The sequence below is a fragment of the Microcaecilia unicolor genome, chromosome 8, assembly GCF_901765095.1.
Source record: "Microcaecilia unicolor chromosome 8, aMicUni1.1, whole genome shotgun sequence".
In the NCBI taxonomy this organism is placed as follows: domain Eukaryota; kingdom Metazoa; phylum Chordata; class Amphibia; order Gymnophiona; family Siphonopidae; genus Microcaecilia; species Microcaecilia unicolor.
The window spans coordinates 101,404,960-101,424,098 of NC_044038.1; the positions used below are offsets into that span (position 1 = coordinate 101,404,960).

General features: G+C 40.8%; 1 protein-coding gene across 4 annotated transcripts in view; it reads right to left on the reverse strand.

Annotated features, from left to right (window-relative positions):
* Positions 1–19,139, reverse strand: part of LOC115475873 (FXYD domain-containing ion transport regulator 5-like) — a 314,171-nt gene that overhangs the window by 57,568 nt on the left and 237,464 nt on the right. The window lies entirely within an intron of this gene.

Genomic DNA, 19,139 nt, shown 5'->3' on the forward strand with positions numbered 1-19,139 from the left:
CTTCTGAGTCATCACAACACACAAGCTCCTCTACCATAACAAGGTTGTGTCCCCATGGAGGGAGCATAATCTTATAGAAAAGCACCTAGTGCACATATGCATGTGTTTGTTATTTTTAGCACCTCTGATGCACATAAAAGGTGTGTAAATGTAGGCCCCATATTATAGAATTGCTTTTATATCAAACAGCTCAACTTTATCCATGTATTTATTCACGTTTTCAAAAAAAGTAGCAAATTGGTAAGGCAAGACTTCCCTGGCTTAATCCATACTGACTCTGTCCCATTAAACCATATGAATCTATGCATTCAGTAATTCTGTTCTTTATAACAGACTCCACCACACTCACCAATCTGTAGTTTCCCAGATCACCCCCAAAACCTTTTTTAAAAATTGGCATTACATTAGTTACTTTCGAACCTCCAGGTACATTGGATAACTTTAATGGTAGGATACAGATTACTAATAATAGAGCTGCAATTTCATTTTTGATCTAATACTCTGGGGTATATGCCATCTGGTTCAGGAGCTTTGCTGATCTTTAGCTTGTTGATTTGACCTATTATATCTTACAGGTTCATCAAGATTTGTCTCAGTTCCTCTGAATTGTTGCCTTTAAATACCATGTCTGGCATGGGTAGCTCCTTTATATCCTCAGTAAAGAATGAAGCAAAGAATTCAATTAGTCTCTCCACTATAACCTTGCCCTCCCTGACTGCCCCTTTTGCTCCTTGATGATCTAATGGTCCAACTGACCCTTTAACTTGCTTTTGGATTCTAATGTACCTGTGTTATAAGTTTTTGCCTCTTTTGCAAGCTCCTTTTCAAGTTCTCTTTTAGTATTCCTTATCAATGCTTTGCCTCTAACTCACCAGTGCTTGTGTTACTTCCTGTTTTCTTCATTTGGATCCTTTTTCCATTTTTGACTAGAATAGCATCTTTCATGTCACCTTTTAATCACACCTGCTGTCTTTTGGCCTTCCTTCCATACTGTCAACTGCTGAGCAAGATGTAAATAGGAGCAACAAACTTAGGGGTCTTTTACTAAAGATTAGCTCGAGTTATCTGCAGCAGGGCCCATAGGAATAAAATGGGCCTTGCTGCAGATAACATGAGCTAATCTTTAGTAAAAGACCCATATAGTTTGAAATGAGAATAAGCAAATGCCAGAAGCCTAAGAAATAAGATGGGAGAGTTAGAATATATTGCACTAAATAAAAAATTAGATATAATAGGCATCTCTGAGACCTGGTGGAAGGAGGATAACCAGTGGGACACTGTCATACCAGGGTAAAAAATTATATCATAGTGATAGGATGGATCAAATTGGTGAAGTGGTAGCACTGTATGTTAAGGAGGGCCTTGAATCAAATAGATTGAAAATTCTGCAGGAAACAAAACATATCTTGGAATCCCTATGGAATGAAATTCCATGTGTAAAGGGGAAAAGGATAGTGATAGGAGTGTTCTACCATTCACCTCGTCAGGATGAACAGACAGGTGTAGAAATGTTATCAGAAATTAGAGAAGCAAACAAACTGGGCAACACAATAATAATGGGTGATTTCAATTACCCCGATATTGACTGGGTAAATGTAACATCAAGGCATGCTAGGGAGGTAAAATTCCTGGACAAAATCAAGGACTGCTTTATGGAGCAGCTGGTAAAGGAGCCAAAAAGAGGAGGAAAAATTCTAGACCTAGTCCTTAGTGGAACACATGATCTGGTGCAGGAGGTAATGGTAATGGTGCTGGGGCCGCTTGATAACAGTGATCATAATATGATCAGATTTAATATCGGATTTGGAGTAAGAACACACAGGAAATCAAATATGTTAGCATTTAACTTTCAAAAAGGAGACTATGATAAAATGAGAAGAATGGTGAAAAAGAAAATTAGAACAGCAGCAGCTAAGGTCAAAAATTTACATCAGGCATGGATGCTGTTCAAAAATATCATCCTGGAAGCCCTGGCCAAATATATTTTATGTATTAAAAAAAGAGGAGAAAGACCAAACGACAGACGGCATGGTTAAAAAGTGAAGTGAAGGAAGCTATTGTTGGAATGTAATTGTATTTTTACATGCATTGCCTGTCACCTATTATTTCTCTGTGATTACTCTGTGACCTCTGATGTGAATTACTTAGAGAGGTCACACAGCTATGTAACTTCCTGTGGGGGTTAGACACAGCAGATGCAGCACATGCAGCACATGGAGCACATGGAGCTCATGATCTCTCCTAACCTGAGAGGATCTATGGTGGTGTGAGCATCCATTACCATCTAAGCACATGGAAGGAGCTGATAATACAAATGTATAGTAATATGTATATATAAGCCTGTCTGATTATAATCTAACTACAAACTGTGAGTAAACAGATGTTTTGTTACTTCAACTTTAAAGTGACTCAGCAGTGAATTATTCAGGGGTGAATGAGAGAGAGATGAAGAAAGAAATTAACATTTCTAAAGCTGAAGCTGTGTGTACTAAAATCTGCTAATTATTTACTACAAATAATCCAACAAAAGGGTTATGGGCCCAGGGCCAGGAATTGAAAAAGAAGAGAAATATTACCAGGCAGAAAAAAGGCCACATTTTTCTCTTAAGTTTTAAAGGAAAGATTCAGTCTGTCTCTCTCTCCCCCCACACAGCAGACAGAAGGCTAAGAAAATGGCTGAGGGAAGAAATTCACCATTGTTCTATTCTCTCAAGGTGCCTAAATTAAATGAGTTTAATTATCAGCAGTGGGAACTAAGATTCATATGTCTCCTTCGAGCAAAAAGATTAGATATATGCTTAGACCAAGACAGAACAGCTGAAAATATGGCTGAATGGGACAATGCAAACTATTATGTGAAGTGCATGCTTTTGGAAGCTCTCTCAGAGAAACAAGCCATATTAGTGGAGGGAAAAGATACACCAAAGGACATTTTATATAAACTGAGAACTATGTATGCAACTACATATGCAAAGCAGCAACCAATTTGGTTAGCAGAGTTGAATGAAACCAAATTAAGGGATAAAAGTAAATGTAATGATCACATTATGCATCTTATGTCTTCATTTCAAAAGTTAGAACTTTCAGGAATTCCCATGTGTGATGCATTGAAAAGAGCATTTCTTTTTACCTCACTATCAAAGAAGTTTGATGTTTTTAGGTCTGTAAATGAGGCCATTGAAGGGCAATCTTTTGAACAGACAACATCAAAACTAAGGCAGGAATGCATAATAAATGATTCTGAGGAGATGTGTTCTCAAAGCAAGTCAGAGAGAAATGAAACAAATTTCTTGGCAAAGAACAGAGGAAGGCGGAGCTATGGGAAAACTCCACCCAAGGGCAAGCTGATTTGCTACTCATGTGGAAAGGAGGGACATGTATCTAAATGGTGTAAGGAAACACAAAACACTCCCTCTAGCTCACCTAAGCCAATGGAACTAAAGAATTTTCAAACCAGGAAATGTATGAAGGACAAAGATAAACACAAGGGCTTTCTAATGGCAGAAAAATCTTTGACTATGGTAAATAATAATTCAAATGAAAGTACTTGGATTTTGGATTCAGGGAGCACATGCCATTTAACCAATTGTAAGAATTTCTTTCAGGAAATGTGTCCAGAGGAAGGTATTCTTAAAACTGCAAACGCAGGGACTGCTAAGATCCAAGCAAAAGGTATTGGATTCTTAAAATGCAAAGTGTCTAATGAAGTTAAAGAAATTCCTGTAAGTGATGTCTTGTATATTCCCCAAGCAGTTTGCAATATGCTTAGTGTATCTACATTAGATAAGAAGGGATTTGTGATTCATTTTGAAAACAGTAAGTGCACAATCTCTAAAAATGATGAAGTGTATGCTGAAGCTTTTATGCATAATGATGTTTATAAACTGAGCATTTCAGGTGAAGCCTCACATATGGCGCAAGTAAGGAAGAATGATGGTAAATGTAGTCTGGAAATCTGGCATCGCCGCCTGGGACATCGTGATTCTAAGGTGATCCAGGATCTTTACAGTAAGCAACTGGCCACCGGCATTCAGATAAGTGCAGATGCTGGTAAAATGGAGAAATGCATAGACTGTGTTACTCAAAAAGGTGTGAGACCCTCATTTCCTGCATACACAGGAAATAGGAGTAATAAAGTACTGGACTTAATACACAGTGACTTATGTGGACCGTTTAATATCCCATCATTGGGAAATAACAGATTTGTGCTAATATTCTTGGATGATTTCTCTAGATATTGTGTGGCCTATTTGCTGAAAGAGAAAAGTCAAGTCACAGACATGCTGAAGAAATACGTAGCCATGGTGAGCAATAAATTTGAAAGAAAACCAAAGGTTCTTCAGACCGACAATGGTGGTGAGTTCACTTCACAAAGCATGCGCACATTTCTAGAACAAGAAGGCATTCAGCATATCACAACAGTAGCTTATACACCAGAGCAAAATTCTGTTGCAGAGAGAAAATTTAGGTCAATTGTGGAAATGACCAGATGTATGCTGTCAGATAGCAATCTCCCTAAAAGACTATGGGGGGAAGCCATTCTCACAGCAGTGTACCTACAAAATAGAATGCCAACTAAAGGCGCTGAGCGCACACCACATGAGACATGGCATGGTAGGAAGCCAAACCTGTCACACATAAGAACATTTGGAAGTACAGCATATGCTCATGTACCAAAGCAAAGAAGGCATAAGCTGGATTCCACAACAGAAAGGGGCATTTTAGTTGGCTATGCTCCAGGACACAAAGGATATAGAATTTTGAATCTGAAAACTGGCATTGTTGGCATAAGACATGTTACATATTTTGATGAAAACAAAAGGGTTGATAAAGGCTGGATTATCCCAGATGAGCCTTATCATCCAGAATATGAAACTAGAACCATAATAGACATGCCAGTGTATATAAATGCCATACCAAGGCAGATGTCTGAAAGCAACTCATCTGTATCTAACGAGGAACAGGCAGAGGAAACAGACACAGAAAGGATCATTGAAGAAGACAGTACAGTTGGAGAAGGGGAATCAATTGGAGAAGGACTCTCAGATTTAGAGGATGCGGAAAGGTCAGACCAACCTGTAGTCAGACGCTCATCCAGGGAAAACAAAGGTGTTCCACCCCCAAGACTGTCTTACCTAACAAAGTCAGCAGAAGCTCAAGAGCCCTTAACATGGGATGAGATTGAGAAAATGCCAGCAGAAGAAGCTGCTGAATGGCATAAAGCTGCACAAGAAGAAATTGATGCATTGGATAAAAATAATACTTGGATTCTTACAAAATTACCTCCTGGCAAGAAAGCTATAGGATGCAAATGGGTATTCAAGTTAAAAAGGAATGCACAAGGAAAAGTGGAAAGGTATAAAGCCAGATTAGTCGCAAAGGGATATCTTCAAAAATATGGAGAAGATTTTGATGAAGTGTTTGCACCTGTAGTGAAACACACGACAATAAGAACACTTCTGAGCATTGCAGTCTCAAAAGGCATGCAAGTCAAACACATTGATGTGAAAACAGCGTTTCTTCACGGAGAAATAACTGAAGACTTGTACATGGAACAGCCAACAGGTTTCATAAATACAAAACAAAGACAGCTAGTGTGTAAATTAAACAAAGGTCTTTATGGATTAAAGCAAAGTGCAGAATGTTGGAATGAAAAATTGCATGAAATATTGACAAATTTAGGATTTAAGCAAGGTGAAGCAGATAAATGCTTGTACACTAGGTGCAGAAATGGACAATATGCATACATTTTAGCTTTTGTTGATGATCTGCTCATTGCAAGCAAAAGTGAGCAAGAGTACAAGGACATTGTAAAGTGTTTAAACCACAATGTTGAGATAAAAGAACTGGGTAATGTGTCATACTATCTTGGTATAGAAATTGAGAAACAAAATGATGGTTCTTATCTTCTAAGCCAGAAGCAGAAAATAAATGAGCTTATTGAAAGTTTAGGTATGCAAGATGCCCAAGTTGTAAGCACTCCCATGATCACTGATTTTCTGAAGGATGAAACAGTAAGAGAACCTTTACCAGATAACATCCAATATAGATCAGCCATAGGTAAGCTTTTATATCTAGCTACCACATACAGGGCTGATATAGCAAATGCAGTAGGAATTTTGAGCAGAAGGGTCAGCTCACCTACCAAATCAGATTGGACTGCAGTTAAAAGGATGGTAAGGTATTTAAAGGGTACCATTGATTGTAAATTAAAGATTTCAGCCAATAGTAATCCAAAACTAATATGTTACTGTGATTCAGATTGGGCAGGGGATCATTCTGATTATAAATCCACAAGTGGATATGTGTTTATGTATGGAAATGTACAAATTTCATGGGCCAGTCATAAACAAAGTATTGTGAGTCTGTCTTCTACAGAAGCTGAATATGTGGCTGTATCGGAAGCGTGCAGAGAACTGATGTGGATTGAAAAACTTTTGCTGGATTTTGGAATAGCTGAACAGAGACCAATCCAGATAATGGAAGATAATCAGAGCTGCATCCGACTGTCACAGAATGACAAGGTTCAGTCACGCACCAAGCACATCGCAACGAAATACCACAACGTGCGAGAGCTGGCAAAAGAAGGGGTCATCAGTCTACACTATTGTCACACCAGTGAGATGACAGCTGACATCATGACCAAACCGTTACCCAGAGAACATTTTGTGAATCTGCGTATAAAGCTTGGACTTTGTATGAATAAATAATTGCATGACAGTTATGCATGAGAAGGGGTTTGTTGGAATGTAATTGTATTTTTACATGCATTGCCTGTCACCTATTATTTCTCTGTGATTACTCTGTGACCTCTGATGTGAATTACTTAGAGAGGTCACACAGCTATGTAACTTCCTGTGGGGGTTAGACACAGCAGATGCAGCACATGCAGCACATGGAGCACATGGAGCTCATGATCTCTCCTAACCTGAGAGGATCTATGGTGGTGTGAGCATCCATTACCATCTAAGCACATGGAAGGAGCTGATAATACAAATGTATAGTAATATGTATATATAAGCCTGTCTGATTATAATCTAACTACAAACTGTGAGTAAACAGATGTTTTGTTACTTCAACTTTAAAGTGACTCAGCAGTGAATTATTCAGGGGTGAATGAGAGAGAGATGAAGAAAGAAATTAACATTTCTAAAGCTGAAGCTGTGTGTACTAAAATCTGCTAATTATTTACTACAAATAATCCAACAGCTATTAGATCTAAAAGAAAATCTTTCAGAAAATGGAAGAAGGACTCAACTGAAAATAATAAGAAACAGCATAAGGAATGGCAAGTCAAATGCAAAGCGCTGATAAGGAAGGCAAAGAGGGACTTTGAAAAAAACATTGCATTGAAAGCAAAAACACATAGTAAAATTTTTTTTTAGGTATATTGAAAGGAAGAAGCCGGCAAAAGAATCAGTTGAACCTCTTGATGACCAAGGGGTAAAAGGGGCACTCAGGGAACACAAAGCCATAGAAGAGATTAAATGAATTCTTTACTTCAGTCTTCACCGAGGAAGACTTGGGAGAGATACCGGTGCCAGAAATTGTATTGAAAGCTCACAAGTCAGAGAAACTGAATGAAATCTCTATAAACCTGAAGGATATAATGCACAATATGATAAATTGAAGGTTAGCAAATCGCCTGGACCAGATGGTATTCATCCCAGTGTACTGATAGAATTGAAAAATGAACTTGCAGAACTATTTTTAGTAATATGTAATTTATCTTTAAAATCAAACATAGTACAGGAAGATTGGAGGGTGCCCAATATGACACCGATTTTTTAAAAAGGTTCCAGAGTGGATCCTGGAAATTATAGACCAGTGAGTCTGACATCGGTGCCGGGCAAAATTGTAGATACTATTATAAAGAGCAAAATTACAGAGCATATTCAAAGGCATGGATTAATAAGACAAAGCCAACATGGATTTAGTGAAGGGAAATCTTGCCTCACCAATCTACTACATGTTAGGTATTATTAGGAAAGGAATGGAAAACAAAAATGAGGATATTATAATGCCTTTGCATCGCTCCATGGTGCGACTGCACCTCAAATATTGTGTTCAATTCTGGTCGCTGCATCTCAAAAAAGATAGAGTGGAATTAGAAAAGGTGCAGAGAAGGGTGACAAAAATGATAAAGGGGATGGGACCGCTTTCCTATGAGGAAAGGCTAAAGCGGCTAGGGATCTTCAGCTTGGAGAAAAGGCGGCTGAGAGGAGATTGAGGTCTTTAAAATAATGAGTGGAGTTGAACGGGTAGATGTGAAGCATCTGTTTACGCTTTCCAAAAATACTAGGACTAGGGGGCATGCGATGAAGCTACAATGTAGTAAATTAAAATGAATTGGAGAAAAAGTTTCTTCACTCAACAAGTAATTCAATTCTGGAATTCGTTGTCAGAGAATGTTGTAAAGGCGTTTAGCTTAGTGGAGTTTTAAAAAGGTTTGGACGGCTTCCTAAAGGAAAAGTCCATAGACTATTATTAAATGGACTTGGGGAAAATCCACCATTTCTGGGATAAACAGTATAAAACAGCTTTTGTACTTTTTTGGGATCTTGCCAGGTATATGTGATGTTAATACTTATGTACTTATGTACATTTCTTTGAAGGGGTGAACAAACATGTTGATAAAGGTGAGGCAGTCGATATTGTATATCTGGATTTTAAAAAGGCATTTGACAAAGTACCTCATGAAAGACTCCAGAGGAAATTGGAGAGTCATGGGTAGGAGGTAGTGTTTCATTGTGGATTATCAATAGAAATCAAACAAAATAAAACATGGAAAAGAAAATAAGATGATACCTTTTTTATTGGACATAACTTAATACATTTCTTGATTAGCTTTCGAAGGTTGCCCTTCTTCCTCAGATCGGAAATAAGCAAATGCGCTAGCTGACAGTGTATATAAGTGAAAACATTCAAGCATTACTATGACAGTCTGACAGGGTGGGAGGAGGGGGGTGAGTAGGAAGTATGCATGGGGACATCAAAGCATATCATTGATATTCTAACAGGGTGGGTGTGGATAGGTGAGGGGAGGGTGATCAACAGAGACATACAGCTTTATGGTTTATAATGGGCTAGGAACCCCAGATCCTTGTTAAGTCCTTTCTGTTGGGTGTTAAAATATTCAATCATTCTGATTTCAAAGGTCTTTCATTCTTGTATGGTTTTAAAGTTACCTTTGAGGATTCTCACTGTGAAGTCACTGGTACAGTGTCCTGGTCCTGTAAAATGTTGACCAACAGGCGTGGGAACCCTGCTGGCACCAGTATTGTTCATATGATGTCTATGTAAATTGAATCTTGTCTTAAGCATCTGACCTGTTTCTCCAATATAGCATCCTTCATTACATTTTTTACACTGAATGATATATACCACATTGGAAGATGAGCAAGTGAAAGATCCCTTTATGTTGAATATCTTTCCTTTGTGGATGACTTTGGGGTCCTGTGAAATATTTTGGCATAGTTTGCAACTGGATAAATTACAGGGAAGTGTGCCCTTCTGTTCCTTTTCAGTCTGTGAAGGAAGTTTACTTCTGATTAGCTTGTGTTTTAAATTGGGTGGCTGTCGGAAGGCCAGTACTGGTGGGGATGGGAATATCTCTTTCAGTAATTCAAACTCCTGGAATATAGGTTATAGATCTCTTATGATTTTCCTCAGTTTTTCCAGCTCTGGATTGTATGTCACTACAAGCGGGATTCTGTCTGTGGATTTTTTCTTTTTGTACTGTAGCAGATTCTCCCTGGGTGTTTTGAGGGAGGAGGCAATATTCTTGGAGATTATTTTGGGGTTGTAGCCCTTCTGTTTGAAGGATTCAGTCAGGCTTTTAAGGTGTCTGTCTCTGTCCCCTGGGTCAGAGCAGATACAGTGGTATCTTGTGGCTTGGCTGTAAATGATGGATCTTTTTGTATGTGAAGGATGGAAGCTGGAGTTGTGGAGGTAGCTGCATCTGTCTGTGGGTTTCTTGTATATAGATGTTTGTATACAGCCATCACTGATTGAGACCGTGGTGTCCAAAAAATTGACTTTTTCTGGGGAGTAGTCAATTTTGAATCTGATTGTAGGATGGTATGTATTGAATGCAGAATAAAATTGTTTCAGAGTTTCTTCACCCTCCGTCCAAATCATAAAAATGTCAAGCCACAAGATACCACCGTATCTGCGATTAAGCCTCTAGTGCACACTAAAACAAATAAAGGAAAAAAGGAAAAAGAAAGTGGAGGAAAACAAAAGAAAGATAAAAGTAAAATAAGAATTAGGTGTCAAAATTGCACTGTGGAAGGCTGGGGGCAGTCAATGATTATAAATAGTCACGAAATACAGGCCCGCCTTTTGGTGATAAAAAAGTTGCCTAAGTGATCGTATGAGACTTCCCCATCACAAATTAGCAATTAGAAGCACTGAGTACCACATGTTCTATCACTTTTTGGTTGTATTTCTAGGATAAGCAGCATAAAATGTATTGTACTGTTTCAGGATCTTGCCAGGTACTTGTAACCTGGATTGGCCACTGTTGGAAACAGGATGCTGGACTTGATGGACCTTCAGTCTGTCCCAGTATGGCAATACTTATGTACTTATATTTTTTAATATGTGGAATACATCTTGTCTGGGCTTCCAAAATGGTATTTTTAAACAATATTCATGCATGATTTAAAGTCTTAACATTGCAGCAGCTTCTTTTAACTTTTTTAACCAAGTTCCTTATTTTATTATAGAATTTATGTTTATTTTTATTCTACAATTTACTATATTGCTTAGCTAAAATAATAGATCACAGTGGTTTACATAAAGGGGCATAATCGAACGGAAACGTCTATCTCCATGGATGTTTATCTCCGAGAACGGGTCCGTGAAGGGGCGGACCGAACCGTATTTTCAAAAAACATGGACGTTTATCTTTTTTTGAGCTGGGCGTTTTTGTTTTTCAGCAATAATGGAAACCGAAAGCACCCAGCTCAAAAATGAATAACTCCAAGGCATTTGTTCATGGGAGGGGCCAGGATTCGTAGTGCACTGGTCCCCCTCACATGCCAGGACACCAACCAGGCACCCTAGGGGGCACTTTAAAAAAAAAAAAAGGTAAAACAGCTCCCAGGTGCATAGCACCCTTCCCTTGGGTGTTGAGCCCTCCCAAATCCCCCTCAAAACCCACTGCCCACAGGTCTACACCATTACTATAGCCCTAAGGGGTGAAGGGGGGCACCTACATGTGGGTACAGTGGGTTTGGGGGGCGGTTTGGATGGCTCCCATTTACCAGCACAAGTGTAACAGGTGTGGGAGGGATGGGCCTGGGTCCACCTGCCTGAAGTCCACTGCACCCCCTAATCACTGCTCCAGTGACCTGCATACTGCTGCTAGGGAGGTGGGTATGACATTTGAGGGTGAAAATAAAAAGTTGTGAAACGGCATATTTTGTGGTGGGAGGGGGTTTGTGACCACTGGGGGAGTCAGGGGAGGTCATCCCCGATTCCCTCCAGTGGTCATCTGGTCATTTAGGGCACTTTTTGGGGCCATATTTGTGGAAAAACAGGGTCCAGGAAAAGTGCCCTAAATTCTCGCTAAAAACGCATATTTTTTTCCATTATCGGCGAAAGGCGCCCATCTCTGATCGCCCGATAACCACGCCACAGTTTCGCCTTCACCACACCTTCGACATGCCCCCATCAACTTTGTCCGCATCCGCGACGGAGTGCAGTTGAAAACGTCCAAATTTGGCTTTCGATTATACCGCTTTATTCGTTTTTGTGAGACAAACGTCTATCTCCCGATTTGGGTCACAATATAGGCGTTTTTCTATTTCGAATATAAGCAGGATAATATCATAAAACATTAAAAACAATAGAAAATAGCTCTATTGCAAATAGAACAGAATCCAATGATAGCAAGAAACACAATATAGCAGACAATCTCATCCATCCACTCAAGAGAGGGCCTAGCTAACAATTGGAGAGACCCCCAAAGTCAGAGCTCAGCTGTCAATACTTCCTAACAATAATCAATGCTCAATAAAATTAAAAGCCAACTGAAAAAAATATTTTTCAATAAGACCTTAAATCTAATAAAAGCCTCTACACTGTAAAGAGAAACCGGTAATTGATTCCATAATAAAGGAACCACCCACCAAAAAGTCCTCTTCCTCGTGGAGGCCAGACGCACTGAAGAAAGAGCAGGAACTCAGGAACTACCATTCTACTATTTGTCTCTAGATCTCAACGACCTCTGTGGTACTTACAGAACTGCCAATGATGCCAAATATGACAGAGTTAAACTACAGAATGCCCCATGCGCACAAACTAATAATTTAAAATCCATATAGTATTTAACCAGAAGCAAATGATATTTCACAAACAGAGGGGTCACATGGTTCCTTAATCCTACTCTACACACTGCAGCATTTTTCATAGTCTGAAGCTGCCACAAACAAACCTGCGGAAGCCCCATATATAAAACCTTCTTATCCAGAAAAGCTCACACTGAAAGTAATTGTCAAAAGGCAAATGCAAGAGATCTGAGCCACAAAAGCCATCTGATAATCCACTAAGACCCCCAAATAAGAGAAAGAACCCATCAAAGTCAAGGGTACTCCCACCAACAAAGGTTGCAAGCTTGGGCAAAAGGCCAAACTGGCAATCCAACAGGACATAGATTTAGCTACATTCAACACCAGCTCATGATCTTTCAACTAGTCCACCTTATCCAAACAGGCCTGTATTACTCATAAATCCATATCTACTGGAGAAACTTCTGCCACCAAAAAATATCATCTGCATACATTAAAAAAACCCAAAACAATTCCTAAATCCTGAAGCAACTGTGCCAAGTGAGCCAAAAATAAATAAATAAATAAATAAATATTTCATGTAAAAAAAAAATATATATATATATATATATTACATGAAATTTAATTTTCAAAAGGGCAGCTAACACTATAGATTTCCCCAGTGTCTTCAGTACAGCTATTAACTCAAATCTGATCATGTTATGATCGCTATTGCCAAATTAACCCAACACCATTATCTCTCACAATCCTGCATTCCACTGAAGACTAGATTCAAAATAGCTCTCCTTGTTCTTGGTTCCTGAACTAGCTGCTCTATAAAGCAGTCCTTTATTTCATCTAGGAACCTTAACTCCTTAGTATTTCCTTATGTGGCATTTATCCAGCTAATATTGGGATAATTGAAATTGGAAGCAAGTTATAATGGAGAACAAAGGTGAATTCTCCTGATGCTGCTTTGCAGCGAAACATGGAATACCTGTTGAGACTGAATTTTGCACCCTGTTCTTTTGAGGCCGAAAGAAGTCTTCCAAATTTAGGTTTTTTTGTTAAGTTTTCTGCTAAGCAATGGCAGTTGTGTGACTTAACCTGTTGATAAGAAGGGTGATGCTATGTTTTTTCATTCAATTTTTTTGTCTCTGTGAACTACCATAAGTTGTTTTGAAATGTATTATGTAGAGTTTTTTTTGTTTTTACCAAAGATTAAAGCTATTACTACCTGCTGTATTTAGTGGCAATTTTTGTCTGGCTGATGTCTTTATTCCACATCTCTCTATATAAAAGGCAACACCAACGTTCTATGAAGCCTCCAGACGGAAGTGTGAAGGGGGAGAGATATCCGGTTTCCCCATGAGTGTCTGCCCCGCCCTCTCTGTAACACAAACAGTCAGTGAAGGAAAACAGCAGAGCACGAAATCAAATCACTGGCTCTGTAACAGTGAAGGACTCAGAGGGGGGAGGGGAGAGAGGCCAGAGGGCAGGGACACACACACTCCCACATGCACACAGAAGAAAACCTTGCTAGCCCCCCCCCCCATTTCATTTGCATCAGAAACAGGGCTTTTTTACTGAAGGACTCAGAGGGGGGAGGGGAGAGAGGGCAGAGGGCAGGGACACACACACTCCCACATGCACACAGAAGAAAACATTGCTAGCCCCCGTTTCATTTGCATCAGAAACGGGGCTTTTTTACTAGTTCTTTATAAAACAGAGTTAGATACATTGTGGAGTTCACGTAGCACAAATTGGAGAACTTTTAAAAGATTTTCATGGTTGTATACTGGTCTAGCTCTATTGTTTACATACGTGTGAAGGGATTTATAGCACACTGCCCCTCACACATAAGAAAAGTCCCTCTCTAGTCTGGGCCACCTTAAGAGCACTTGATCCTTCCCTGGGAGGAAGTGAGCCGGGAGGGGTGGAGTCAATACCAGGCAATTTAAAAGACAGGACCAGGCTGAGGTTAAGGAGGCCCAGAGAAGGAAGAACTGAAGCCCAAGTCTATGCCTTTACTGAAAGCATTTAGATGCTGTGACCTGGCCGAGGTAAGCCATCTTTGTTCTTTGTTAAGACTTGCAAGCCTTGCTGAGGGTTTGGCTATGGCCAGACCTGAGTCTAAGAAGTCCTGAGAAATTACAGGCTGTGTTTGGGGCTGGGCAGCCCCACCAGCCACAGACTATTTGGCCTGCTAGCTAGAGACCTATTCAAGACTGTTACTAAACCACAGTGGCTGTTGCATCTGAGGTTCCTGGCCTGTGAGGTAACAGGTCTCAGGTGAATAAAAACATTTACTTTCACCTTTTTTTGAGGGGGTAAGCAAACATGTGGACAATGGGGAGCCGGTTGATATTGTATATCTGGATTTTCAGAAGGCGTTTGACAAAGTGCCGCACGAAAGACTCCTGAAGAAATTGCAGAGTCATGGAATCGGAGGTAGGGTATTATTATGGATTAAGAACTGGTTGAAAGATAGGAAGCAGAGAGTAGGATTGCGTGGCCAGTATTCTCAGTGGAGGAGGGTAGTTAGTGGGGTCCCGCAGGGGTCTGTGCTGGGTCCGTTGCTTTTTAATGTATTTATAAATGACCTAGAGATGGGAATAACTAGTGAGGTAATTAAATTCGCCGATGACACAAAATTATTCAGGGTCGTCAAGTCGCAGGAGGAATGTGAACGATTACAGGAGGACCTTGCGAGACTGGGAGAATGGGCGTGCAAGTGGCAGATGAAGTTCAATGTTGACAAGTGCAAAGTGATGCATGTGGGTAAGAGGAACCCGAATTATAGCTACGTCTTGCAAGGTTCCGCGTTAGGAGTTACGGATCAAGAAAGGGATCTGGGTGTCGTCGTCGATGATACGCTGAAACCTTCTGCTCAGTGTGCTGCTGCGGCTAGGAAAGCGAATAGAATGTTGGGTGTTATTAGGAAGGGTATGGAGTCCAGGTGTGCGGATGTTATAATGCCGTTGTATCGCTCCATGGTGCGACCGCACCTGGAGTATTGTGTTCAGTACTGGTCTCCGTATCTCAAAAAAGATATAGTAGAATTGGAAAAGATACAGCGAAGGGCGACGAAAATGATAGTGGGGATGGGACGACTTTCCTATGAAGAGAGGCTGAGAAGGCTAGGGCTTTTCAGGTTGGAGAAGAGACGGCTGAGGGGAGATATGATAGAAGTGTATAAAATAATGAGTGGAATGGATCGGGTGGATGTGAAGTGACTGTTCACGCTATCCAAAAATACTAGGACTAGAGGGCATGAGTTGAAGCTACAGTGTGGTAAATTTAAAACGAATCGGAGAAAATTTTTCTTCACCCAACGTGTAATTAGACTCTGGAATTCGTTGCCGGAGAACGTGGTACGGGCGGTTAGCTTGACGGAGTTTAAAAAGGGGTTAGATAGATTCCTAAAGGACAAGTCCATAGACCGCTATTAAATGGACTTGGAAAAATTCCGCATTTTTAGGTATAACTTGTCTGGAATGTTTTTACGTTTGGGGAGCGTGCCAGGTGCCCTTGACCTGGATTGGCCACTGTCGGTGACAGGATGCTGGGCTAGATGGACCTTTGGTCTTTCCCAGTATGGCACTACTTATGTACTTATGTACTTATGTACCTTTATATACCTTGTCTGCCTGAGTTATTCTCAGAGCAACCCCATAACCCTCGCCCAGGGTCTCACAATATGTAACTGAAATCACCCATTATTATATAGTGTTGCCAAATTTGCTAGCTTCCCTAATTTCTGTTAACATATCATCATCTGTTTATTCATTATGGCCAGTTGTGCAGTAGTACAGCCCAACCACTATTCTTTCCCTTCACACATGGAATTTCTATCCATAAGGATTCCAAATTGCAATCTGATTCCTGCAGAATTTGTTTTTACTCAATTCCATCTTTAATATTTAGTGCCACTCTCTCCTATCATTGTGATATAATTTGTATCACAGTTCCCATTGTTTATCCTCCTTCCACCCGGTCTCTGAGATGCCTATTAGATCAACCTCTTCATTTAGTGCTGTATACTCTAACTCACACATCTAATTTTTTAGGCTTCTTGCATGTATATGAAGACATTTCAAAGTTTATTTTGGGTTTTATCTACAACCTGCTTAGAAGTTGGCAGGGATAATTTGTGATCTTTATTATCTGTCTGTGCTTTTAAAGGCACCTGGCTTACTTTTGTATTTGTTGCAACCTATCAGCATAGGCGCCGACTCCGTGGGTGCTGTGGGTGCTCGAGCACCCCCAATATTTTCTAACCCAACGTCACCTGACCCAACCAGAACGAACCATCAGAAGTTCCGGTTCCAACCTCACCCTGACCTGCCTGCCCTCTTCTCCCTCAACAGTCCTCCTTCCTCGCCTTCCTGCCTCCCAGAATTTAAAACTCATTTTACCTCAGATCGCAGCGGCAGTGAAAGGCGAGCAGGCTCGTCTTCAGCCTTCCCTTCTCTCTCAGCTCTGGTCCCGCCCTCATTTCCTGTTTCCACGAGGGTGGGACCAAAGCTGAGAGAGAAGGGAAGGCTGAAAATGAGCCTACTCGCCTTTCACTGCCGCCACGACCTGAGGTAACATTAGTTTTAAATTCTGGGCGGCAGGAAGGCAAGGACGGAGGACTGTTGTGGGAGAAGAGGTCGGGCTAGGGTTGTAACTGGAACTCGGGGGGGGGGGAAGGGGCAGGTGGTGTTTGGGGTGAGTTACTGGACATGGAGGGGAGGGCAGGGGAGAGAGGAGAATTGCTGGATATGGATGGAGGAGAGGGTAGGGAGAGGAGAGTTGCTGGACATGGATGGAGGGGAGGGCAGGAGAAATGCTGGACATGTATGGAAGAGAGGGAAGACAGGAAGGAGATGCACATGGATGGAGGGAAGGAGATGCACATGGATGGAGGGCAGGGGAGAAAGGAGAAATGCTGGACTGGACATGGAGTGGAGGAAAGACAGAGGAAGCAGATGCACATGGAGGGGAGAGGAGAAATGCTGGACATGGATGGAGGGGAGGAAAGAGAGAGGAAGTGAGATGAACATGGATGGAGGGGCGGAGAGAGCAGAGAAATGCTGGACATGGATGGAGGGGGTAAAGGAAAAATGCTGGACATGGATGGAGGAGAGGGAAGAGAGAAGAAGGAGATGCATATGGATGGAGGGGAGGGAAGAAAGAGGAAGGAGATGCATACTGACTGAGATGAGGGAAAGGGAAAAGAGAAAAACTACACATGGATGGAGAAAATAGATGCCGGATGGAAAGGGGGAAGAGAGGGGGCAGACACTGGATGGAAAGGGGGAAGAGAGGGGGTAGGCGCTGGATGGAAAGGGGAGAGAGAGGGGGTAGATGCTGGATGGAAAGGGGGGAGAGTTACGATCAAGAAAAGAAGAAACAAGAAACAGAGACCAACACATTTAGAAACAGTAAACGGCCAGACAACAAAGATAGGAAAAAAAATAATTATATTTTTAGTTTAGTATAAAGTAGTGTGGTAGCTGTGTTAATAAATACAGAAAATGGAAATAAGGTAATATCTTTATTGGACTAATTTTAATACATTTTTGACTAATGTTTGGAGACCAAACCCTACTACTACTACTTATCATTTCTAAAGTGCTACTAGACGTACGCAGCGTTGTACACTTGAACATGAAGAGACAGTCCCTGCTCGACAGAGCTTACAATCTAATTAGGACAGACAAACAGGACAAACAAGAGATAACCCTCCTTTCCCATGTCAGAACAGAATACCGTAACAGCAGTATAGTGTCCTGACCTGAGGAAAGAGGTTTTGGCCTCTGAAAGCTAATTGAAAAATGTATTTAGTCCAATAAAATATTATCATATTTTCCATTTTTTTGTTTTATTTGTATTTGTTAACCTATAGTATAGTGAATGAAATATGTCAGTTTTTGAAAATTGCATCTTCTTATATTTGCACAGTACAGGGGGACTAAGGGGAGGGACTATTCAGGGAAGAAGTCCTGGTGCAGGTTGCAGGCAGCCTTTCAGTGGCGCTGCCACTGCCCAGGTGAAGACTGCAGCAGACAGGATGTTAAGGTACTGGGGGGGGGGGGGGGGGGGGGATGCACCACCTGTAAAACAAAAAAAAAAATTCAGCACCCCCAGTCATTTTGAAAAGTTGGCTTCTATGCTTATCAGGATGACCTAAATTCCCTGTTTTGATATTATACTCCGAACCATACACTCCTTAGTGACTGTCAGCTTTTCCCCAGGTTCTAGTTTAATAAATGCTTCTACCCCAGTTAAGATAGAGTCTATCTTTTTGAAATAGGCTTCCACTTCCCCAGAAAGTTGTCTATTTCCTAACAAATCTAAATCCCTCTTTCCTGCCCTATCATCTCATTCATGCACTCAGACTCTGGAGCTCTGCCTGCCTCTTGGGTTCTGCAAATGGAATGGTGAGAATAAGAATGCTACTCTGGTGGTGTTGGATTTCAGCATTCTACCAATGAGCCTAAAATTGACTTCCAGAACCTCCCTCTTACATTTTCCTATGTCACTGGTACTGTTTGGGCCTGTTGGTGCTGAGTCTCAGAACCAAAGACCCATCACCTCTCCCATACAAATTCCCCAACTGGTTTCTTAGGACCACTGGCCTGGCAAATACCAAAAACCACTATAAACAAGAGAAGCTTCTCACATTACCAAAGTTTATTCTTACCCAAGAACATGAAAAATAAGAAATAATAGAAAGTTAGGAGTAGCACATAAGAAGCAGGGTAGTGAGGGAACATAAAAGGGGGGAGCCATGGAAATGATCGCATATTCCTTAGTCTATTGAGATAGACTTAAGGAAGATTTTCATGACCTCCTTTGTCCTCCAGACCAGGCAGT